Raw genomic sequence first — 25,395 nt, forward strand, 5'->3', positions numbered from 1 at the left:
GAACCAAAAACAACACCTCCCAGCGCTGCTCCCCTGAACCAAAAACAACCCCTCCGAGCGCCGCCCCGCTGAACCAAAAACAACAAAAAACCCCAACCCCCCCCCAAAAAACCAAAAAAAAAAAAAAAAAACCCCTGAGCGCCGTGCTGAAACAAAACAAACAAACAAACAAAAACCCAAGCACTGCCCCGCCACCCCAAGATTGGCCACCGCTTACAAGGTGCCGACCCAAGCACGTGCTTGGTCGGCTGGTGCCTGGAGCCGGCCCTGAGTACATCTCTGGTGAGAGGGGAAGCTGGGGAAGCCGGGCCCCCTTCCGGACCACCAGGCCCTGGTAATTTGTACTGGCTTCCCCCCCTCTCGTCGGCCCTGATCATTAGTATTTGCTTTGCGTATGGAGGGTTGTTTCAACAGTTGGGCTTCTTTATTTTTAACCCACTGCTTCTTGATCCTGTTTTGTCTTTAATACCTTTGTTTTATTTGTATGGTTTTAACATGTTATATTTTAATTTGTTTTAGCATGTTGTCTCCTACTTAACTTTAATGCCCATTGTTTTGATTAACTTTTCTTGAACAGTTAAGAAAAAATTTCTTTCATTAACTTTGTTTTGAATATTTTAGATACAACAGATACAGACACAATAAAACCCTAGTTTTGCAAAGGCTTATGTAGATGCTTAACTTTAAGCAGGTGAATAGTTCAATTCAAATAAAAAGTGTGATCAAAGCACCCACCCGTCTGTGGTAAACTACTATTAAATCTGAATAAGGATAGCAGAATTTAGCCCTAAAATAATAAAATCAATGGCTTTCCAAATACTTGCCTAGCAAGGATTAGGTTGCAAATAACTTTCATTCTAATAAATCTGCTTGTGGGAGCTAACTGAGAATCCAGCAGGAAGCAACCAGTCTGGGTTGGTTACTTAAAAATGTAGAGGTACAAAGGCGTATTTACAGTAGTTCCTTTTTAACTTTTATTTTTAATTTCCTTTGCTGGGGCTGTTCTTACAGGTTTCATTGTATTGTTTTTGAGGCCTTTATACACAATTTGTAGACATGTAGATGATAACTTCAACTAAGCCTTTACAAGCTTAAAATGTCTCCCTCATGAATGGAGTGTTATCTTAAAAGCCCAACCTTTTTCAATACCTCCTGCCTGCCTTGCTTTCTACGTGGGTGGTGGAACTGTCACATCAGCCGCCTTTCGGGGGTTTGCGCCCGCCACATCAAACTAAATTTTACCTAAAACTTTCTTGTATGGGAAAAATACGTCCCCTCTTCCCCTCACCCGCTGCTTTTACTTTGCAAGATGCTTTATCATCCACATGTAGCCTCCAAAACTGCTCGTGAGGCAGCTAGAGGGCACTACTGAGGGCATGTACTGCAGGACGAGCCACAGGGCAGTAACTAAAAGGCAGCGTAGCGCGCTGGACCCGCTGCGGATGCCCGAAGGTCACCTCCCGCAAGGCAACCTGCGCTGTCTGCAGGCAGCGGTCTTGCAGACATAGGTTGCCATTGGCTGTGACCCTCCAGCAAGCTCGCGGTTGTTAGAAACTGCAGGCTCGAGCCGGGGTTTCAATGCACCCGGTCCCGGCTTCACCCCCCAAACTCTCTCCAGGCGCACGTGTTTTGGTGGATTCGCCCAGCGATGATCTACAGCGGTTCTCCGCGGCCGGGCCGGAGAGTCCGGCTAAAGCGCCCAGCTCCAAGTCGGTCCTGGCTCTAGGGGAGGCGGCGTGGCTGAGCGCCCGGAGGCGCCTCCCGTGTGTCGGCGGCCCCCCGGGTCGGAGGGGGGGGGGCGGGAGACGGCTGAGGTTCAGGGCTCCCAGCCCGGCAGCGCCCCGAGCCGCACCCACTGGGGGCCACGGCCAATGTAGTGGGCGGGCGCGCGTCCCCCGGGCACCCAGCGGCGGGGCTCTGCAGCGGCACATGCGGGGCTCCCCGCGGCTCCGCCTGAGCCCGAGGCGGGGCACCGCGCCCCCAGGCAGGCAGCAGTGACCCCGCCCCTGCCCTTCCCCGAACAATGAGCCGGGCAGCGCCGAGCCGGCTGCTGCCCGCCCCTCCCGCGCTCCCTCCCTCCCTCAGTCCGGGACGCGGAGCCGGCAGCGGCGGCAGCTCCCAACCCGGCGGCTGCACAGGAGCAGCAGCCTCAGCATGTCCGCCCCGCAGCAGCGAGCTGCGCTTCCAGCCGGCCGGGCAGCCGCCCTGCAGCCCCCGCCGCGCCCCAGCTCCCCGCGGCTCTCGCAGCCCTGCTCCTGCTAGGTAATGGGGGCGACCCGGGAGGGGGCGAAGCAGCCCCGCTCCCAGGGGCAGCGATGGGCGAGGCGGGGAGAGACAATAGCAGCATCCCCCGCCGGGGGGAGGGGGCGCACGCGTGACTGGCCCCCAGGGAGGAGACTGGCGGTGGGTGAGCCCGGGGGGCTGCGCAAGGTGGCAAGGAGGGGACGCGCTGGCAGCGCCCAGCGGAGCGATGCTGAGGCGGTCCTAGGACGGGCTGCGCCGCCTGGGCGAGGCGCGAAGGTCGGAGGGAGGGACGGACGCCGCCTTCCCGCAGCGCCCCGCTGGCTTGGTTTAGCCGCGGCGGCGCTCAGGCCAGCAGCGGGATGCCCCCGGCGCGCACGCGGACTGGTGTGGCCGGGCGCTGAAGGGGATCGGAAGTATGTTACCCTTCAGAGAAGCGCCGCGGTTTCTGTTCCCCTTGGCGTTCTTGTTTGCCGATAGAGTAATCCGAATGAAAGCAAAGAGCTCCGGGTTTGGATTGATCCTCCCCGGTAGCGATCGCGAATATAAAGGTCTGAGAAAAAGCCCACGATTGGGCTGCAAACACACACACACACACACACTCGCAAAATGTACTTTTTGTGGGGCGGTTTTCTGCTTTCCACCATTTACTGGGTCTGGGTGTGAAATATATACGTGTAGCCGTATGGATTCTCGGTGGCATAGCTCAGTCTCATGGTTACAGTAGGCAGTGTGTGTGTTTTAGCAGGACTTGCCTGTTCAGAGAGCTGAATAGATATATTTAGAGAAGCGGCGCTTTCCAGGAATTTAAATGAGACCTTTTTGTGATATTGCTTTCCAAGGCTTTTTTACTAGCTCCCTCTTTGTTTTCTCAGGTTGAACTTGGAATAGTTATGCAACTGTTTTATATTGTAAGAATCAATATTTTCAGGGGAAAAAGATACTTATCAATGTATCTTTAATATGCAACTTTGGTCCTTTCTGTCGAATGATTATATTTTTATATGGTATTTTAGCCTCAGTAATATTATACTATTTTTATAGTTATTTTAATTAAAATTGGTGTCAATGAATATTAGAAAAATACTTTGAATTGATTACTGATATGAATGATTTATTTAATCACTTATGGATAGGGCCCTACCAAATTCACAGCAGTGAAAAATGCATCTGGTCTTTTGTGTGCTTTTACCCTATGCTATACAGATTTCACGGCGGAGACCAGCATTTCACAAACTGGGGGTCCTGACCCAAAATTTGGTTGCGGGGGGGTGGGTTGCAAGGTTATTGTAGGGGAGTCATGGTATTGCCACCCTTCCTTTTGCGCTGCTTCCGAGCTGGGTGGCTGAAGAGCAGCGTCTGCTGGCCAGGCACCCAGAGGCAGTGTCCGGACAGCAGCAGTGCAGAAGTAAGGGAGGCAATACCATATCATACCATGCCACCCTTGCTTCTCTGCCGCTGCCTTCAGAGCTGGGTGGCCAGAGAGTGGCAGCTGCTGGCCAAGGGCTCAGCTCTGAAGGCAGCAGCGCAGAAGTAAGGGTATCAATACTATACTGTGCCATCCTTACATTTTCGCTGCTTCTGGCAGTGGCGCTGCCTTCAGAGCTGTGCTCCTGGCCTCCAGCCACCCAGCTCAGAAGGCAGCACCACTGCCAGCAGAAATGCACAAGTAAGGGTGGCAATACCGCAACCCCCCCTACAATAACCTTGCAACCCCCTCACAATCCCCCTTTGCGTCAGGACCCTACAGTTACAACACCATGAAATAGCAGATTTAAATGTCTGAAATAATTAAATTTATGATTTTTAAAATCCTGTGACCGTGAAATTGACCAAAATGGACTTTGAATTTGGTAGGGCCCTACTTATGGAATATTAAGATTAATTTGTTTTCGCATGTAAAAATGTTAAATAATAAGTGATGTTATAGTAGAGCCAGCAACAATCATTATAGTCAAGGTTTCATAATAGTTTTTATTCTAACCTTCTGTTTTTAGTCTCTCAGAACTTTCTGAGTTTTCATCTTTTGGGATGAAATTTTCCAGGTTTGGTCTTTTCCTGAAGATTATTTATTTTTGAAAGCTTGAGCAGAAATAACTCAGTTGGTTTTGATAATGTGGGGAGGGGGCATTTTCCCACTTAAAAATAAAGTTCGTGCAATTTTTGTTTAAAATAACCCTTTACTCTGAATGGCTGTGATTTGGAATTTGACTTGGAAATAGACCAAGAAAGAGAAGTGTTTTTGAGTTTTCTGGTGAATTTTATTTGATTTGACTGAAAAATCATAGGCTAGGCATGTGCAGTACATTTTGCATCTTTTTTTTTTTTTAACCAAGATCGTAAATTGTACAGCTAAAGAAGTCTATGTTGTGCATGTCTGACTGGCTAACTTGACTATGTACTGAGAAGCATACTAAAGTTGTGCATGGGGTAAGTCCTGTGCACCTTTTAATGAGCAAGGAATTAAGCCCTGATTCTGCAATTTGAGTGGGTTGACTACAGTATCCAGGCAGAAGCCATTCAAGTCAGAGAGGCTCTACATAGGCGCGGCAGTTGCCTGTGGCTTATACGGTATAAGATAGGGACTTCAGTGAGGGCTGCGCTGCACTTCGCACAGTTTGTAGGAGGAAGCCTACTGTGATTTACTTTAGGATCTGTGCAGCTCCTGATGTTGGTAATAGAAGATGTTTTGTCAAGTGGCCCCACCTGTGCACAGGCATGGGTTATCCAGGAATGCCTGGGCAGATAATTCCAGATTTGGAGTTTACACAAACTACTGGAAGACAGCAGGACAGCTGACTTGTGAAGTGCCATCTCCTTATGTTTTTGCTTTCCCCTGTGTTAAAGAAAAACTACAAAACCACACAATTAGGATCATTTTATAATGGAATATCCTAAGAGAATGTTAGGGTTGTCCATTTAAGTGATCAAGTAAGGAAATGCCAAAGTGAAAGTTACACACCAACCATAAATCTGTCCCTTAGGCATGTGTGTCACAGGAGGGTTTACATGATTTCTTATATTATACAATACAATATCACTGCATTTGGGGGCAGAGTTAAGGTTGTGCGTTAACAAAATCTGCATATCCATTTCCTGATTTTGAGTGCTCTCTCATGCAAAACTTACATTGTCTTAATTTTTTTTTTCATGGAATCTGATACTTTAATTCAGTTTGGCAAGAGCTGTGGTAAATAAAACAAAATACCAGACTGATCATGCTAAATTAGGTCATGGTGGAGTTATTGAAGATTTACAGTACTGGAGTACTCTGGATTTTCACCAGGGTATGTTAGCACAAGGTGCTGGAATATCTGCTTGTCCAGTCCAGAATTGTATGTAAAACTCTCAGTAGGAACACACTCCTCTGCTACAGCAGCAATTTTCAAACTCTGATTTGGGGACCACTGAGGGTTTACAGAGCACGTGCTGATGGTTTATGTAGAGCTAGTTGGCATGTGTTACTGGGCTTCTTTTCCTTGGGTTAGTTGTTAATGGGATTAAGAGAAGCTAAACATGTACTACTTTTTAATATTAGTTGTCAGTGTAAGCAATTGATGTTGTTTCTGTTGGGTTTTTACAAATGGTAGGGGAGAGTGTTCACCAGAATACAAATGGACTGGAGATGATCAGTGAGACAATTTCTGGGATACAGTCCACCCTATGAAAAAGTTTGATTTCTCCTGTGCTGCAGTAACTTTGGAACTAAGGAGTTGGGACCTTGATACAGAAGACACAATACTTGAGTTTTCTCCCACTTTTTAAGTGCAGAACCAAATACTGTTTTGTTTAATCAGGCTCTTGGGGACTTCAGTGGGGCTTCTCTTCAGTAAGGGTTTGCAAGATTAAGCCATTAAATAGCATTTTCTAATACTACAGTCCCTTTTTGTGCTCCTAAAGTATATTAGAAAAAATGGGTTGGTAATGCTGGTGGTATTGATTTACAATGAAAGAAACTTAAAACAGGAGATTTTCCTCTAATTATTACACAGTTGTTAGTTATTATAAAGTACTAGACTGCCACAGCTCAGTTATAATTACTGTTATAAATGGTTTATTAGGTACCATCTGACCTTTTGTCTTGTTTAATTATGTAAGCTTAGTGCAGTGATCTATGTACACTGTATCCAGGAAAAATAATTACTTTCAGAATTTCTTTATCTGAGCATGCTTACTTTTAGAGCAGCTGCATGCATTGTTCTACCATGAACTTTGTATCCTTAGGGCTCTATTTTGTAAATATGCTGCTTGTTTTTCACTTTCATATTAGATGGCTCTTTTTTTAGTTATGTATTCTCTTGGTTGTACTGACTCAGATCAATATTCTGTATTTCATCATATATTGTATATCTTGGGGTACATTAAAATTGGGTGCACATATCTATTAAAATGTGGGCACAGATTTACACAAATTAGCAAGTTACATGTATTTACCCCTGAAAGTTTAGAAACTTAAAATATTTCAGGTGCATAAATCAGAGTTTCCCTTAGTGATTATTTCATTCACAGATGTTGACTATTTTGAAAATAGCTTTCAAAGATACAAGAAGTTATGTTAGCTGCTGTACAGACACATAGGAAGATACACCTGAGCCCTGAAGAGTTTACAGTCAAAGGCCCCAATCTTGCAAACACTTATGCATGTGCTTAAAGTTAAACACATGCATTTGTTCCACAATGGATTTTGTTTCTCCACAATTGAACTATTTGTGTGCTTCAAGGTAAACATGTGAGTGATTGAAGAATTGGGGCATAATAGTGTTATGGACAATTATTATGACATCACATTAAAAACATACGCAACAAGTTTTTTGTAAATCTTGTGGGCAATCTTAGATTACATTCTTGATCTGGTCCTGAAACTTTTACTCATGCGAAACTCTAGTGAGTTTTTGTTATCCATATTAGTGATAGTGTTTTTAACAAACTGCTTTTTTTAATTCAGAAAAATCAGTTTTTTAGCTTAATTGGATTTTTTAAAAATGGGCTTGTTTAAAATACATGAATGTACAGCCATCAGCCTTGAGGATTAAGATTACCATAATTATGATGATCATTTGTATAAATTTAAACTGAGGTTTAATGTATGCAGACAGATATATGTTGTGAATTGCTTGAGCTAACAGTTCTTGGATGTAAATGCCGGGAAGCTGATAACAGGGTGATCTTGATGAGGAGCTCTTTAGTCCAGAAGCCACTCTGATCAACCTGGCTTTAGGGTGAACACAATGTTTTTGTGTGGATTCTGTATTTCAAGACCATACCTTTTAAGAATCTGCCTGATGACACTTTATCATTGTTGACTATTTTGAAATATCAACATAAGAACTGGCCACTGTCGGAAGACAGGATACTGGGCTAGATGGACCTTTGGTCTGACCCAGCATGGCCGTTCTTATGTTCTTATGAAAAATAGGCATGAGGAGGGGGGTTGATGTATTGCATGGATCTCAATTTTCATTTGATACAGTGACCACTCTTCCTAATATGAAAAATATTCAACAAACTAATAATAAATAATACTTTTAACCATATACTTCATTTTAGAAGCATTACAAATGATTGCTAGTGTTTTTCCTTATTCACATTACAGCTGTGTGTCCTAATATGAGTAATACAGGTCACTACTTGTTATTCCTGTTTTCATCTGCAAGTGCTAAAGGTGATTTTGTCAGATCATAGCAATGCACCACATCTCCCTGGCATGCAAAGGATATGATACGTGGCAGTTTGGCACTCTTACATCCACATCTCATAGACTTACAAGGTGCATCACTCTAATGAGCACTTGATTAACTTCAGAATATTTGGAGGAGAAAGCACCACACTGTCTGGTACAGGTTTTGGGAGCAGAAACTTGCATATCCATCCATACTGGTCCAGTAGATCAAGTGGTGGTGATCTGGACCCAAAGCACTTTTTTGTACACATGCCTGATGATGTGCTTATTTTACATTTTTATAAATGCTTCAGTTGTTGGTGATAAGGAGCTGAAATTTGGTGTTGGTTTGGTACCTTTTCCAATGTTTGCTGTCTATGATGTCTGCTGTGCTTCCAACATGGTGGCACAATTTCACAGCCTGAGAGTGCATGGGCAGCTGACAGTCTTGGTACAATGTTCTGGTGTGGCTCTGCAATAGTACGGATGTCAATTTTAGCTCTCTCTTGGAACGGGGGGTTCCATAATCACTAAAGATCTTTGGCCCTGTTTAAGGTAATTGTACAAGACTAAGACAAATACATCAGCATCCTGTGATAATACTGATATTATTATCACACTGGGTTCTCTTTTGCAACCATCACCATTTATTATACTGCAGGGGTTCCCAAACTTGGTTCGCGGCTTGTTCAGGATAAGCCCCTGGCAGGCCATGAGACGCTTTATTTACCTGAGCGTCCGCAGGTACGGCTGCTCGTAGCTCCCAGTGGCCACAGTTCGCTGTTCCCGGCCAATGGGAGCTGAGGAAGCGGTGGCCCGACCCACACTGCTTCCCATAGCTCCCATTGGCCGGGAATGGCGAACCGCGGCCACTGGGAGCTGCGAGCAGCCGTGCCTGCAGATGCTCAGTTAAACAAAGCGTCTCGCGGCCCGCCAGGGGCTTACCCTGAACAAGCCACGAACCAAGTTTGGGAACCCCTATTATACAGGGACATCGCCAGCTTCCTCAGACAAGGCAGCCATGTCTTTTATGTTGATTACTGTACCTCCCTGGTTTATTTCCACTGGGGTGTTTTCTCTCCCCTTGATGTGTAGCTGGTGCGTTAGTGTGTATCATTTGGTGAAACTTCTTGTCTTAAATGAGTTCTGAACAAATTATGTTAAATGAAGTGTTTCTTATTTTCAGTAACCATCAAGACAACTTTCTGTGGAGTTAACTGTGTGTTTTGCACTCAACTGATGCACTTTACTTGCTTCTGTAGCTCTGCTAGAACTTGAGCCATTCTTTGAGGTAGAATTGTTGTACCTGTCAAAGAGAAGGTATGCATCTGTAGTGTGGCGGCCTGGCTCCCAGCCGCCCCAGAGAGGGATGAGCCCCTCCTGATGCCAAAGTGGGCGGAGCCACTGGAGCCTGCGCCCGCCCCCCAAAGGTCAAAGCGCAGGACAGGAAGTATAAAAGCCCCACCCCAGGGCTCAGAAGCTGGCTGGCCGCCGGAGAAGCCAGACGCTGGGGGCCTAGCTCCTGCTGGGGAGACTCCTGCAGCCTGTGACCGACCCGAGGACTGGCCATACCAGTCAAGGCCGGGTGCCGACCAGACCCTGGAGAAGCTGTTAAGCCTACCAGGGAGAAGCGATCCAGAGGAGCTGCCAAGCCTACCGCTCGCCAAGTACCTTGAGGAGCCCAGGGTGCTTGATTCCGTGGAGGACACCGACCAGATGCAGGTACTGCTAGAGGGGGAGGTAGGAAGTAGCCCAGGGGCAGCCGACCCTAGTCTGGCTATGGCACACCCAGAGCCGATGTCAGTGTGTTGCGGCCAGGCTCCCCACTGACACAGCAGCAGGCTGCCTGTCGCTGTTAGGGCCCCAGGCTGGGACGCAGTGGAGTGGGCGGGCCTGCGTCCCCCCTGCCATCCCACTTATGCGTGGCAGTCTCCCCCTCGCCCCAGACGCTCAGAACCAGGAGTCTGGGTTTTTGTTCCTGAACTATTTGCTCAGCCCCTGCCTGTGGGCCTGAGCTCCAGACTGTGTGTTGCCCCGCCCTGACCCAGGGCCTGGGCCTCTCAGTGAACTATTTGCTCAGCCCCTGCCTGAGGGCCTGAGCCCTTGACTGTTTCCTGCCCCACTAGGCTAATTCCCCGACTCACCAGACCTAAGTAGTGAGGCGGCCTGGTTCCCAGCTGCCCCAGAGAGGGGCAACCCCCAACCGAACCCCTCTACACATGGTGGAGAACGTGGGCAGCGGTCCCCTGATCCCTGTGAGGAGGGATCTGAGGAGACGCGCCCGGGGCAACCATGGACGTGGAGAAGCTTATTAAATTCTTAGTGGAGAGCCAACAACAGCAGCAGGTGGCCCAGCTTCAGCAGCAGCAGCAACTGGTCCAGCAGCTTGGGACACAACAGCAGCAGCTGATTCTGGAACTGGGACGCCAGAACCGGGACCACCAGCAACAATGCCTGCAGCAGTTGGTGACGCTGCTGCCCCGTCCTGCGGAGCCCCAGCCAGTGGGCCCCCCGGGGCAACCCAGCAGTGCCCCGCCCATCTGGTTGACAAAGATGAGCCCCAACGACGACCCAGAGGCCTTTCTGGTGACGTTTGAACGGGTGGCGGTAGTTGCCGGCTGGGCCCCTGACCAATGGGCTACCCTCTTGGCCCCATACCTGACCGGGACCGCCCAAACCATCTATCAGGGCCTGTCCACAGACGCGGCACAGGACTATAGTCAAGTAAAGGCGGCAATTTTAGATGCCTTGGATGTGGGTCCGGAAATCTTCCAGCAGCGGTTCCGGAGCCTGGCCTACCGTACAGGTGCCCAGCCCCAGCTGATAGCTCAGGAGCTAAGGGAGGCGTGCAAGCAGTGGCTGCAGCCTGAAAGACGAACCCTGGAGGAACTCACCGAACAAATCGTGCTGGAGCGCCACGAGGAAGGGCCTGGGTCCTCCGCCATCGGCCTGCATCGCTAGCCGCCGCCATCACCCTGATGGAGGATTTCCTAGCCGCTGACGCACTGGTGGGTCCGACTAACTGAGCAGCCCCACTAGGGTCGGAGAACCCTAACTCAGAGAGAAGGGGGCCCACCCGGACTGACTCACAAATTCCCTCACGGGGTCCGGAGCCCTGACCCCGTCCGGCCGAGGCCCCGGTGCGACAAGCCCTAGGACCTCGACCAGTTCCGCGAGGAACCAACTGGAGCCCTCCCCATGGAGCGGTGGGAACACTGCCACGGCCTGGATGGTCGGACCTTGGGCCCTGTTTTTCCTGTGGGAAATATGGCCATTTACAACGGGACTGCACAGCGATGGATTGCTGCTTCAGCCAGGTCTGCACAGGAGAAGCCTGTGCCCGACGTCCACAGGCCACCAAGATTACGGTGCTAGTGGTTGTCGAGGGTTACCCAACCGTGGTCCTAATTGATTCAGGCTGCGGCCAGATACTGATCCGCCAAAGCCTAGGCCTCCAGGCCGACGCCCGCCTGGGGACGATCCGGCTACAGTGTATTCATGGGGACGTACGACCCTACCCCAGTTTTCGAGCCCAGCTAACTGTGGATGGGGTCACCTGACCGATGGTGGTTGGTCTGGCCCCGCACCTCGCATACCTGGTGATCCTGGGGCGGGACTGGCCGGAGTTCCCAGAAGTCCTCTCCTGCAACACCGGGGAAAGCCCGAGGGTCACCCCAGTCTTGGAAGGAGACCCCCCCCCGAGGCCTGGGCAGAAGAGGGGGAGGCACCCGACCATAATGAACTGAGGGAAGAACCTGAGGACTCGCCACCAGAAGCTATTGGTGAGCTCTCGCTTCACACCGACTTTTGCCATGATCAAAAGGCTGATCCCACACTCAAGCGGGCATACGAGCAGGTGGCCGCTGTCGATGGCGCCGTCATTGATCCACACCGGGCGACACAGTGGCCACACTTTGAACTGTGGCAGGATCGCCTCTATCGGGTCGAGCGGGACCCCCGCACAGGGGATTCCCAGACCCAACTACTCGTGCCCCAATGCCACCGGCGAGCCGTCATGAAACTAGCCCATGACATCCCGGCGGCCGGACACTTGGGCCAGGAGAAGACTGTGTCCCGAATATTGATGCGCTTCTTCTGGCCTGGTATACACCAGGACGTGAGGAACTACTGTAAGTCCTGTCCGGACTGCCAGTTGGCTGCTCCTCCACAGACCCCCAAGGCCCCCCTGGTCCCCATGCCCTTGGTCGAAACCCCCTTCGAGCGTGTGGCCATGGACCTGGTGTGACCTCTCCCAAAAAGCATCGCTGGGTTTCAGTATATATTGGTCATGGTGGATTATGCTACCTGTTTCCCAGAGGCAATACCCCTCCGAAGCATCACGGCCCGCACCATAGCGGGTGAGCTCGTGAAGGTCTTTGCTCGCGTAGGCCTGCCCCGGGAGATTTTCACGGACCAGGGCACCAACTTTACTTCCCGGCTGTTGCGACAGGTGTGTGAGCTTCTGGGGATCAAGCAACTACGCACGTCGGTCTACCATCCACAGACCAACGGGTTGGTCGAACGGTTTAACCGGACCCTCAAGGACATGTTACGCAAGTTCCCCCAAGAAGATCTCCGCTGATGGGACCAGCTATTCCCACCTCTGCTCCTGGCAGTTCGGGAGGTTCCCCAGTCCTCTACAAAGTTTTCCCCTTTTGAACTGTTATATGGTCGCCTCCCGCGTGGACTGTTGGACCTAATGAGGGAGACATGGGAGCAAGCCCCGTCGCCTACCCAAGGCCTCTTAAAATACGTACTCCAGCTCCAGGAGCGCCTTACTCAGGCTGGGCCCCTGGCTCGGGAGAATTTGAAGGCCGCCCAAGATACTCAGGCCCAGACCTACAACCGGGACGCATGGACCCGCGACTTCCAACCCGGTGATCGAGTTTTACTCCTCCTCCCCTCGAGTGAGTCCAAGATTCTGGCCCATTGGCAAGGGCCTTATGAGGTGGTCCAAAAGGTCGGGCCTGTCACATATGAGATCAACCAGCCCGACCGGTGCAAGAAAACTCAACGGTACCATATCAACCTCCTCAAACCCTGGCGGGAGTGAGAGGGACTCTTAATTAACCCTTACCCACCGGAACCTGAGCTGGGTCCCCATGTAACACGTCCAGAGGACCCCGCAGGACCCCAGCTCGGGGAGACACTGACTGAGGAGCAACTTAAGCAGACCCAATGTCTCCTACAAGCGTTTCCGCGCACTTTCACAGCCCAACCAGGATACACAACCCTCGTCCATCATACTATTCAGACAGAACCTGGGGTGGTGATCTTGGGCGCTACCAGGCCCTTGCCATATTACGTGCAGCAGGTTGTTGAAGAAGAAGTACAGGCCATGCTGGACCTGGGAGTCATCGAACCATTGCAGAGCGAATGGCGCAGCCCGGTAGCACTGGTACCTAAGTCTGATGGCACACAACGGTTCTGCATCGATTTCCGACGCGTCAATGCATCTCAAAGTTCGATGCATACCTGATGCCCTGGATAGGTGAACTGCTGGGCTGGTTAGGAGAGGCCCACTTCATCGCCACCCTTGATCTGAGCAAGGGATACTGGCAGATCCCTCTTGACCCGGCCTCCAGGGAGAAGACCGCCTTTGCCACCCCCACGGGTCTGTATCAGTTTACTCGGATGCCCTTTGGCCTCCATGGGGCCCCGGCCACGTTTCAACAGCTGATGGACCACCTCCTCCAACCCCATCGGGACTACGCTGCCGCCTACCTTGATGATGTGGTTGTCTATAATCGCCATTGGGAGAACCACCTAGAGCGGGTAGCGGCGGTCCTGAGATCCCTGCGGGCAGCGGGGTTAACAGCCAACCCGAAGAAATGCCACATTGGCTGGCAAGAAACTACCTATCTGGGGTATACCATAGGGAACGGACAGGTGAAGCCCCTCTTGGGAAAAGTTCAGGCCATTGCAACCTGCCCACCGCCTGCCACAAAACGCAAGGTACACCAGTTCCTGGGACTGGCTGGCTACTATTGGTGGTTTATTCCCCAATTTGCGGCGATTGCAGCCCCTTTGACCGGGCTGTTGACCAAGGACAGCCCTTGGCAAGTAGTTTGGACCCGAGAGAGCGACAAGGCCTTCCAGACTCTCAAGGCAAGTCTCTGCCGTGAACCGGTCCTATATAGCCCCGATTTTGACCAGCCGTTCATCTTCCAGACAGACACCTCAGACGTAGGACTTGGGGCTGTCCTATCCCAAGAAGTGAGTGGGGAAGAACATCGGGTCATCTACATTAGCCGGAAGTTGTTTCCCCAGGAAAATAACTACGCGGTGGTGGAGAAGGAGGCCCTTGCAGTAAAGTGGGCTTGTGACGCCTTGCGTTACTATGTCCTCGGAGTCCCGTTCACATTGGTCACTGATCACGCTGCACTCCAGTGGTTGGCCTGGATGAAGGATGATGATAATATGAGACTACAGCATTGGTACCTGGCGCTACAGCCCTGTGCCTTTACGGTTCGCCATAGGGCCGGGAAGGACCACGAAAATGCAGACTTTCTGTCCCACTTGGGAGGCATGGAAGGGCCTGGCCCTGATGAACGGGAGCCAGCCTTGAGTGGGGGTGTGTGTAGTGAGGCAGTCTGGCTCCCAGCCGCACCAGAGAGGGACGAGCCCCTCCGGATGCCAAAGTGGGCGGAGCCACTGGAGCCTGCGCCCGCCCGCCCCCCAAAGGTCAAAGCACAGGACAGGAAGTATAAAAGCCCCACCCCAGGGCTCAGAAGCTGGCTGGCCGCCAGAGAAGCCAGACGCTGGGGGCCTAGCTCCCGCTGGGGAGACTCCTGCAGCCTGTGACCGACCCGAGGACTGGCCATACCAGTCAAGGCCTGGTGCCGACCAGACCCCGGAGAAGCTGTCTCTACTCAGTATTCTAGCATAGAATGCTATGGGCCAGCTACGTTGAAATTCTTGCATTTGACAAATTCCAGTTGTAAGTATATAATCTACATTGGATGGTGGTGCCACTGTACCACTGACAATGTTTACTATTGCTCTAGGTGTTTAGTGGGATTTAAGGGATTGGTGAATGAAGAGAATAACTGTCTGGTTTATGATGTCTATAATTGTCCAGTATTTGAAAATTAATTCTTATGAGTGCATGTAAGAATTTACGTGAGTATGCTCTGAGGGAGCAAGAAGAATATGCCCTTTGTCTCAGTTCAGGCATGGAGGGACGACAAGGAGACGTACTAACAAGGATGCTAACACAGACATAACATACGTAACGCCTAGTAAATTATGTTCCATAACAAAATATTAGTGTGAAGTCATCATTTAAAAAACGACTGAAATTCAGAGAAAGTGTTTTCTCTGCCACTTGCAGGGCCGTCCTTAAGCATACGCAGCATACGTGGGGGGGCTGCATAGGGCACCCAAATGGCTAGCAAAGGCCCTGGCCACTTGACTTGTGAATCAGGAGGGAGATGGTAATAAGTTAAGTGTTCATATTTCAAAATGTTCAACAGTGACAAGGTGTCATCAGATAATTTCTTTGAATGTAGGGTCTGGAAATTCAGAATCCACATCCAGACATTGTACTGACACTGAAACAAGGTACTGCCAAAAACGTGCATTTGGCTACCAGACTACTTTACCTTGGGACTTGCTCCTAGCAGCTGCTCTGACAGAGCCTTTGTTTACTGCCCTTCAAAGCACATTGACTTTCCAGAGGCCCAGTCTTGCGTGGTGCTTCAGACTTCTTGGGAGGTGAGGATGTGCAGCCGTGCACCTTACAAGATCAGGCTGTAATAGATGATGGCCTTCTTTACTTTCCAACTTCCTGAAAGAGATGTGCTCATATTTAGTTACATGTGTTTTATTACATTGGGTATATTTGCCCTGTGCTTTATGGAAGAATATTTTTTATAAATCTAAATGTAAATGAGAAATAAATGTTATTCATTGCATATCTATGTAATTGTCTTCCTAGTAGGATTCACAACACATCCTGTATAGTCTGCACCTTATTATAGTAAGCACTATAAATATAACCAGATAAAGATGTTTTATAGCTAGGGCTACAAAATGACTGCTGGTAATTCAAAGCCCATTGACGCAAACAGAAAGACTTCAGAAGACTTTGGATCAGACCTTAAAATCCCAGGGGTCAAACACTGTTGGTCCCCTCTGACTTTGTGAAGGGTTCAAGGAGACTCTGCAGGGTGTTCATATCTCCCTTATGTCATGGAGCTGTCATTGTGGGGGGACACATGCCCCACATCGGGCAGGAGATTTTTAGTAGTGGGGTAGGTAGATCTTCCACTTTGCGGTTTCGCGTGCCGGTAATACATGTTAACGTTTTTTAGAAGGTCTCTCTCTATAAGTCTATAATATATAACTAAACTATTGTTGTATGTAAAGTAAACAAGGTTTTCAAAATGTTTAAGAAGCTTCATTTAAAATTAAATTAAAATGATCTTACGCTGCCAGCCTGCTCAGCCCGCTTCCAGCCTGGGGTTCTGTTCACCTAGGCCTGCAGCGGGCTGAGCGGGGCCTGTGGCTGGGACGCCAGCTGGCAAGGGGCCGGCAGCCGGGACCCCAGACCTGGGGGCGGTTCAGGGGTCAGGGCAGAGGGTGCAGGGCAGAAGGCTGGGTGTGTGGTGGGGGTTCAGAGGTCAGGGCAGAGGACAGTGGGGATGTGGGGGGGTTCAGGGCAGAAGGCTGGGGGTGTGGGGAGATTCAGGGGTCAGGGCAGAGGGCTGGGTGTGTGGGGGGGTGCAGGGCAGAAGGCTGGATGTGTGGGGTGTTCAGGGGTAAGGGCAGAGGGCTGGGGGTCAGGGCAGAGGGCTGGGAATGTGTGGAGGTGCAGGGCAGAAGGCTGGGTGTTGGGGGCGACTCGAGGTCAGGGCAGAGGACTGGGGGTGTGTGGAAGTGCAGGGCAGAAGGCTGGGTATTGGGGGGAGGTCAGGGCAGAAGGCTGGGTGTTGGGGGCAACTCGAGGTCGGGGCAGAGGGCTGGGGGGTGTGTGGGCACTTGTCCTTGTTGAACCTCATCAGGTTTCTTTTGGCCCAATCCTCTAATTTGTCTAGGTCCCTCTGTATCCTATCCCTACCCTCCAGCGTATCTACCACTCCTCCCAGTTTAGTGTCATCTGCAAACTTGCTGAGAGTGCAGTCCACGCCATCCTCCAGATCATTAATGAAGATATTGAACAAAACTGGCCCCAGGACTGACCCTTGGGGCACTCCACTTGCAACCAGCTGCCAACTAGACATGGAGCCGTTGATCACTACCGTTGAGCCCGACTATCTAGCCAGCTTTCTATCCACCTTATACTCCATTCATCCAGCCCATACTTTAACTTGCCGGCAAGAATACTGTGGGAGACCGTATCAAAAGCTTTGCTAAAGTCAAGGAATACCACGCCCACTGCTTTCCCCTCATCCACAGACCCAGTTATCTCCTCATAGAAGGCAATTAGGTTAGTCAGGCATGACTTGCCCTTGGTGAATCCATGCTGACTGTTACTGATCACTTTCCTCTCCTGTAAGTGCTTCAGAATTGATTCCTTGAGGACCTGCTCCATGATTTTTCCAGGGACTGAGGTGAGGCTGACTGGCCTGTAGTTCCCCGGATCCTCCTCCTTCCCTTTTTTAAAGATGGGCACTACATTAGCCTTTTTCCTGTCATCTGGGACCTCCCCCGATCGCCATGAGTTTTCAAAGATAATGGCCAATGGCTCTGCAATCACATCCGCCAGCTCCTTTAGCACCCTCGGATGCAGTGCATCCGGCCCCATGGACTTGTGCTCGTCCAGTTTTTCTAAATAGTCCCGAACCACTTCTTTCTCCACAGAGGGCTGGTCACCTCCTCCCCATACTGGGCTGCCCAGTGCAGCAGTCTGGGAGCTGACCTTGTTTGTGAAGACAGAGGCAAAAAAGGCATTGAGTACATTAGCTTTTTCCACATCCTCTGTCACTAGGTTGCCTCCCTCATTCAGTAAGGGGCCCACACTTTCCTTGACTTTCTTCTTGTTGCTAACATACCTGAAGAAACCCTTCTTGTTACTCTTAACATCTCTTGCTAGCTGCAACTCCAAGTGTGATTTGGCCTTCCTGATTTCACTCCTGCATGCCTGAGCAATATTTTTATACTCCTCCCTGGTCATTTGTCCAATCTTCCACTTCTTGTAAGCTTCTTTTTTGCATTTAAGATCAGCAAGTCATTGTTAAGCCAAGCTGGTCGCCTGCCATATTTACTATTCTTTCTACACATTGAGATGTTTTTTTCCTGCAACCTCAATAAGGATTCTTTAAAATACAGCCAGCTCTCCTGGACTCCTTTCCCCCTCATGTTATTCTCCCAGGGGATCCTGCCCATCAGTTCCCTGAGGGAGTCAAAGTCTGCTTTTCTGAAGTCCAGGGTCCGTATTGTGCTACTCTCCTTTCTTCCTTGTGTCAGGATGCTGAACTCGACCATCTCATGGTCACTGCCTCCCAGGTTCCCATCCACTTTTGCTTCCCCTACTAATTCTTCCCAGTTTGTAAGCAGCAGGTCTAGAAGAGCTCTGCCCCTAGTTGGTTCCTCCAGCACTTGCACCAGGAAATTGTCCCCTACACTTTCCAAAAACTTCCTGGATTGTCTGTGCACCGCTGTATTGCTCTCCCAGCAGATATCAGTCAATAGCAAATGAAAGCCTGTTACCATGTGATGGCGACTGTGAAATGTGGACTCAGGTTCCTAATAGAAAAGTTTCCAGATCACAGAAACTGCCACCACAATTAGACTAAGCAGTACCCTTGCGGTAAGACTCAGTAGAATGGCCAACAACTGAATGGCTAGTTCAGCACTTCCTGTACTTTATGACACAGGAAATCTATCACTCACCACAAAAGCAGCAAAATGTAGAATCCACACAAACATGGGAGAAAGCATGGCTCTATTTGAAGGCCATAGGAAAATTCCCATTGAGTTCAATGGGTCAAGGATTTCACCACATATAATTAGTGAGGGCCCAATCCAGTCCCATTGAAGGTAATGGAAGCAGGATCACGCCAGGAATGTACGTCAGATACCAATAAATTGACATAGAAGTCAGTGTCCAATTATTAACAAACAAATTTGCTTTGAATGTAAGTCCTCTTATATCCATTGTAATTTTATTGGAGGTTTATTGCATCCCTCAGATATTAATTCAGACATCTTGAAAACCATGTGTCTTTGCAAAGTATATGTTTACAAAAAACAAATGCACAGGATGGTTGCAAAGAAAAAACATTTTTAAATATTCCTGCACTGTTTATCAAACTATAAAGTTTGTAATCCTTACAGTGCATTATGAGCCGAATTCAAAACTCATCTGTCTGAAATAAGTTTTGGATGAAGATATGAATGAATTTTAGATCAGTTAGTATTCTCATTAGAAGCTGTTGTCAACAGCAAATGATAAACTTAAGAGGCAGGAAACAAACACCGTAGGAAATATCCCTGAGCTAGGGTGACATATTTTGATGTATCAAAGAAGCTCACTGATTATAAGAGAATAAACTGCCAGGGGTGACTATATCATAAGGCATTATAGTAGGGTTGCTAACTTTCTAATTGCACAAAACGGCACACCCCTGCCCCGCCCTTTGACCCACTGCTTCTACAAGGCCTTGTTCTCCCCCCCCCCCCCACTCCATCCCCTCTCCCTTTGTTGCTCGCTCTCCCCCACCCTCACTCACTCATTCACTCACTCACTCACTCACTCATTCTCACCGGGCTGGGGCAGGGGATTGGGGTGCGGGAGAGGATATGGGTTCTGGGCTGGGGGTGCAGGCTTGGGTGGGGCTGGAGATGACAGGTTTGGGGTGCAGGAGGAGGCTCTGGGCTGGGGCAAAGGGGTTCGGAGTGTGGGAGGGGGGGTCTGGGCTGAGGCAGGGGTAGGGGATATGGACTCTGGGCTGAGGGCGTGGGGGTCCAGGGTGGGGCCAGAAATGAGGGGTTTAGGGTGTGGAAGGGGGATCCAGTCTGGGGCAGGGGTTTGGGGTGTGGGGGGCAGGTGCGGGAAGGGGTGCGGGCTCCGGGAGGGAATTTGGGTGCGGGCTGTGGGTTGGGGCGTGGTGAGGGATGTGGGCTCTGGGTGGTGCTCACCTCGAGCAGCTCCCTGCAAGCGGTGACATGTCCCTCGGCTCCTAGGCAGAGGCATGGCCAGGTGTCGCAGTTCCCAGACAATGGGAGCTGCGGAGCTGGCACGCAGGGCGGGGGCAGCACATGGAGCCCCCGTGGCCATCCCTCTACTTAGGAGCCGAGGGACATGTCGCTGCTTCCTGGGAGCTGTGTGGCGCCAGGTAGGGAACCTGCCAGCCCCGTGCCAACCAGACTTCTAATGGCCCGGTCAGCGGTGTTGACTGGAGCCACCAGGGTCTCTTTTTGACCGGGTGTTCCAGTTGAAAACTGGACACCTGGCAACCATACGTATAGAATAAGTGTTTGGAATAAGAACAATGGGGTTATAATAAGAGTTCTGGAAAAGTCTTGAAATAAGTAATGTATACTATATAACTTTCTAAAAATCATGGTGTCAGCAATCATTCTTTCTGTTTTACAAGTTACATTCACATAACTAAAGTAGTTTACAATAATATAAATACAAATGTGGTGTGTACTAAAAATAGGTAGTGACAAATGTTAAGAAAATTTAACTCAGATATCATACAGTACATAAGATACAGGTACAAGGCCAACCTAACCTAGTTCCATGCACAGACTTGCCACAAACATTAATGTGAGTTTAGTACAAAAATAAAGAATACGCCCAATGACTGTTCTTATGCTGATGGGTTTGCATGACCATAACTGAGGTTGTATCAGCACTTCCTTAATAATCTACTTTCAGTGGTTTATAATTCAAGATACACATATGCAAATGACAGACAATCTCCTTTGTTAAAGCTGCATTACATAAACATTGTCAAGCAATTAAGTTTTATGTTTATTAAAACTTTTCCTTCTCAGAGGGAGACCTTTAAAAAACAAGCCTCAACCCAGAATAGATTTTATGCGTTTTGGATACCTTAGACTTAAAACTGACAGATAGAAAGCTGCAAGTCCACTAGAACAGTCAGTTTCTTTCATTATTTTGACAAACCTTTGAAAAGTGCTTTCTGTGCAAGCACAGCGCTTACATTTGAGACACAGTTCTTAAGAATTTTATTACGTGCTGAAACGTATTTACACCAAACACCATAATCTGTTTAAAAAAAAGTGTCCTAAGAGCCATATGCTGCCTAGGGTGACCAGATGACACAACTGAAATATCGGGATGCGGGGGAAGGGAGGAATAAAAAAAATGGCCGCGGGGGGGGGGGAAAAAAGCCGGAGCGCCTCCCCCCCCCCCCCCACACCTCGTCTCCACCTCCCCCCATGCAATCCCGTCAGATTAGCGGCCCCGGAGTTGGGGGAGCAGGGGCTTTCACAGTCGGGGTCCGAGGCAAGGCTTTCGCAGCCCCGCTCACACCTGACCTGTCCCTCCGCGCGGGTTCAAGCTCCAGCCATGCACTGGGGAATGGAGCGCAGCGGCAGCGGAGGCTCTGCGTGATTTTACAGTGCACGCTGCGCGGGGCCGAGAGCCTGCGTGCACCGAGCTGGCTTATGCCCGCTCGGGTCCCTGCCGCTTCCGCCCCAGGGCCGGGGCGCGCGTGGCGGAGGTGAAGCCCCGAGGAACCGAAGTCCCCACGCGGGCAGCTGCTGCCCCCCCACCCCCACCCATGGGCACGTAGAGAGCCAGTTCCCCATGCCAGACCCGGGGCTGCCCCCCTGCAGGTACCGCCCCACCCTCCTGCCTGCGCTCGGGCCAGGGCCAGGCCGGACTCACCCTGCCGTCCCCGGGCCTCCTCCCTCCAGCGCTTGCCTGGGAGGGAGGAGGAATGCGGCGTGCTTGGGGAAGAGGCGGGGATTTGGGGAGGGATCCAATGGGGCAGTGAGGAGGCTGGGCCGGGGATTTGGGGAGCTATCCAATGGGGGAAGGAGGGGGCGGAGTCGGTGCACAAGCCGGAGTGGAGGGCAAAAATTGCTTGTTTGTCCCGTGTCCCGACCAAACATTGGTCGGGACGTGGGACAAACAAGCAAATATCGGGACAGTCCCGATAAAATCGGGACGTCTGGTCACCCTAGTGCTGCCATCCATCCATTGGGAGAAATACATCCTTATTCAGGTGTTAACCAGGGGTCAGACTGTGTCCTGCCTTATGTGGGTCTGTAGGGGGTGAAAAATGCATAAGGAGCCTCCCCAGTCCTTGCATGCCCTACTCATTGGCTTGTCACAGTGCTGTCCCTGAGTGCATCCTGGTGGTTCACATCACTCCAAAGAGGGTGCTTCTTTCACACTGGCCCATTGAATGGGCCCAACACAGCAAGGGAAGTATGTTGTGCCTTCTTAAGAGATCTAGTAGCAGTCGTGCTTCCCTTGTGCACTGGTGAGGCTCTGGAGTTAGGGGGAGAGAAGCCTATCATCCGTAGCTTCCCTTGGGGGCAGTATGGATTTGCATTGCTCCAGCATGAGACAATGCCTGTGCTGCTTGACTGAGCCCTGGGTATTCTCCTGAGACAAGTGTGTCTCTCAGGAAAATTATCTGTGTTGTGTTCTGAATGCAGACAGTTTACCTGAGAAAAGTGTGTGTCTAAAAAAACAACTATACAATACAATGTTCTCCACGTCATAACAAATAAAACAGCCCCTATCAAGAGCTGACCAAGAGATGTGAAAAGTCTTTGTGCTACTCTTACCTCCTAGACAAATAACTTGAATTTTGTGGCTTTAGAGGTTTTGTGCCATAGCTTTAATGGTATTTCAATTTGAGGGTTTTTTTCATGGTATTGAGTCTAGTCAGCTACTGCAGTCTATTGTTTCTGAAGAGCTGAGAGGAAAATGCAGTAGGGGAAAGAATGTGTCAGTCTTAAAAAGTGCTTCTAGGATGGATCAATGTTTGGTAAATGTAGACACTTTGAAGCCTATTCTCCTATCGATGCACTCTCATAACTCCTGTCAATGGGAGTCATGCATCTGTGCATCTCAAAAAGAATAGGTCCCTTTGTAGCTGAGGCATGTTGTGTGCAGAAATGTACTTCATGGAAAAGCATTTTTAAAGCAAGAATACATTCCCAAGATTTTCCACCATTGATCACATGTACACTTTTAAATTTTCCAGACAACTTAGCTGGTGATTGTTGTTGTCAGAGAGTGACAAACATAGAGGGGAATTGCTGAAGAAGATAGTTGCCTATATTGATGACCATGTCAATAAATGCATGAGGCTGTCCAACTATCCTTTATCAAAAACAAAATGTTTGGGAAGCTTTACTTACAGGGCAGTCCCCACTGGAAGCCAATTCCAGACTCCCGTGCTTTCCTGGGTTCATCCAGGCTCCAGTTTTGTGGTGAGGAAATTGAATCTTGAGGGCTGAAACTCCCTCAAATGGTTTCACTGTATTTGAAGTTTAATGAAGTTTTTTGCCTAGGAATTTTAGAATGTTTAACAAGTTTAAGGACTGATCAACGACAGGAGTAATTGTGGAGCTTAATAGCTGGGCAGGGACTCATAAGGTATGTTTATGCAGCCTGCAGAAGCAAGCCTCCCAGCTTGGGTTGACAGGCTTGGGCTAGCGGGGCTTCACTCTAGTGCTCTAAAAATAGCCGTGTGGACAGTGCTTTGAAGTTGTGTCTTGGGCTGGACTCAGGCTCTGAAGCCCACCCCCATTCCCAAGGCTTCAGAACCCAGGCTGCAACTTCAAAGCACCATCCACACAGCTATTTTTCAAGCATTCGCACAAGCCCGGATAGCCTGCGTCTGTTGACCCTGGTAGTCTTACTCCTGTGGGCCGTATAGACGTACCCATATGAACATTATGGGGGCACAGGTTAGCAGCCAGTGGGTATGTGGAAGAGGCATCCAGAACTGGAAGAGGGGAGTGGAGGCTGAAGGAGCAGAGAGAAAGAAAGTGCCAGGGAAGGGGAACAGGGATTGCAACAATGAAGCGGCATCCATCCAGGAAGCAAGGAGCCCTTTGCCCTGGTGATGCTCAGAAACCAAAGTAGAGCATCAGGCCAATAGGATACTTGTGAATTTCATAGGGTGTGAAGTTCCTTTCTTGTGGAGCTTACAGGTGCTTCAGCAGCTAAGACCGTGGATTGATGGAGTAGAGTGGATAGTGAGGTGGGGACAGATTTGCCATCCCTGAAGTGCTGGTATGATTTGCAGGAAAGGAAATTCAGTCATTGCAAAGCTTGTAGGCACCGCAGAAACGTTTCTGTCTGGCTTGGGGAGAAGCAGGTTGACTGTGGGCCTTGTAAATTCCAGAGGAGTTCCTAAACCTCACTGGGCTTGAGAGCACCCAGCGTTTTGCTCTTATGTTTTCTAAACAGCACGTGGAAGTGGTGAGTTGAATTAGGTAGCTTGTAGTGGGCCAGTATAACTTTCCTACAGTGCACGAACCAGCATGTGGTGTTAACAACACTGTGGTGCTTGTAGTGTGCATGGAATCCACGTTTAATAACAAAATAGCCTGAAACTAGTCAAAGGCACCAGTCCCTCACCAAGATATATTAAAGCAAATTTGGATATTTAAGCCAAATCTTTTTTAAGTTATGATGAGGGGGGGAAATAGGAAACTGTCCAAGAAATGAAAACAGCTCGCTTTTTTGGAAACTCATATCCTCGATGACTTATTTGATTTGCCTCAAACTTTCCAGAAAATCTTTACCCTGTCATAAGATCGTGCCTGTGAAACTTCATGTGAATGTGTTTCACTTTGACGAAGTTACGAAGCTCAAAATTGGAGGTTGTAATGGGAAAGCTTCAGTACGGAAGGGACTAACATCTTTCCATGTTAAATAGTTCTACCTGCTTGTATTCAGTCACTTTCTCACTTTAACAGATAACTTTTATTTTTTTACAATGACTAATTGCTCACTGCTGTTTCTTGTTTAGGTTGACTGTGTTTTCTCTAATAATCTTAATCTAGTTTAGCGAGAGAATAGAGTAGCATAGGCTTGGAGTCTGTTCTCTTCAGGTTCACTTTTGAGTTGTTCTTTATAAGGTCTCCACAACATTAGCCTGAGATGTTTACCTGCCCAAACCACACATTTAAGACAATACTAAATATAGACAGAGACCCCTCATGGGACAGGTATTGTAGATAAATTCACTATTTTAAAATAATGTTTAACTTGACAGTGTCCCTTTAAAAATGGAGAGGGGAGGGACTGGTGTGGATGTCATGGCAGAATTAGTGCCACACCCTAGGGGACACCAGCTAGGATGTGATGATGGTTGAATCCCTGGAAGACAGGTGTTTGCATGAAATACCTATCAGCAACTTTCATACATAGCCAGGTCTATATAATTAGGGGCTTTAAAAAGATCAGCAGGGCCATCTAAAAATCAATCTTCTACTTTATAGGCAGCCAATGTAAAGAATGCAGAATGGGCGTAATGTGATCACAGTTACTTAAACCAGTGAGCAGACATCCTACTGCATCTGCAAAAGCTGCAAGAGGCAAAGAG

At 49.2% G+C, this 25,395-nt stretch overlaps 1 protein-coding gene across 1 annotated transcript in view; it reads left to right on the forward strand.

The window, feature by feature from the left end:
• The first annotated feature begins 2,199 nt into the window (after positions 1 to 2,199).
• ST6GAL2 (ST6 beta-galactoside alpha-2,6-sialyltransferase 2) overlaps positions 2,200 to 25,395 on the forward strand; it is a 73,896-nt gene continuing 50,700 nt past the window's right edge. The window contains exon 1 of the mRNA XM_024224363.2: positions 2,200 to 2,262. The gene's annotated coding sequence lies outside the window, so the exon portion shown is untranslated. The remainder of the gene's footprint in view (positions 2,263 to 25,395) is intronic.

The sequence above is a fragment of the Terrapene carolina genome, unplaced genomic scaffold, assembly GCF_002925995.2.
Source record: "Terrapene carolina triunguis isolate 2854851 unplaced genomic scaffold, T_m_triunguis-2.0 Scaffold21, whole genome shotgun sequence".
Lineage (NCBI taxonomy): Eukaryota > Metazoa > Chordata > Testudines > Emydidae > Terrapene > Terrapene triunguis.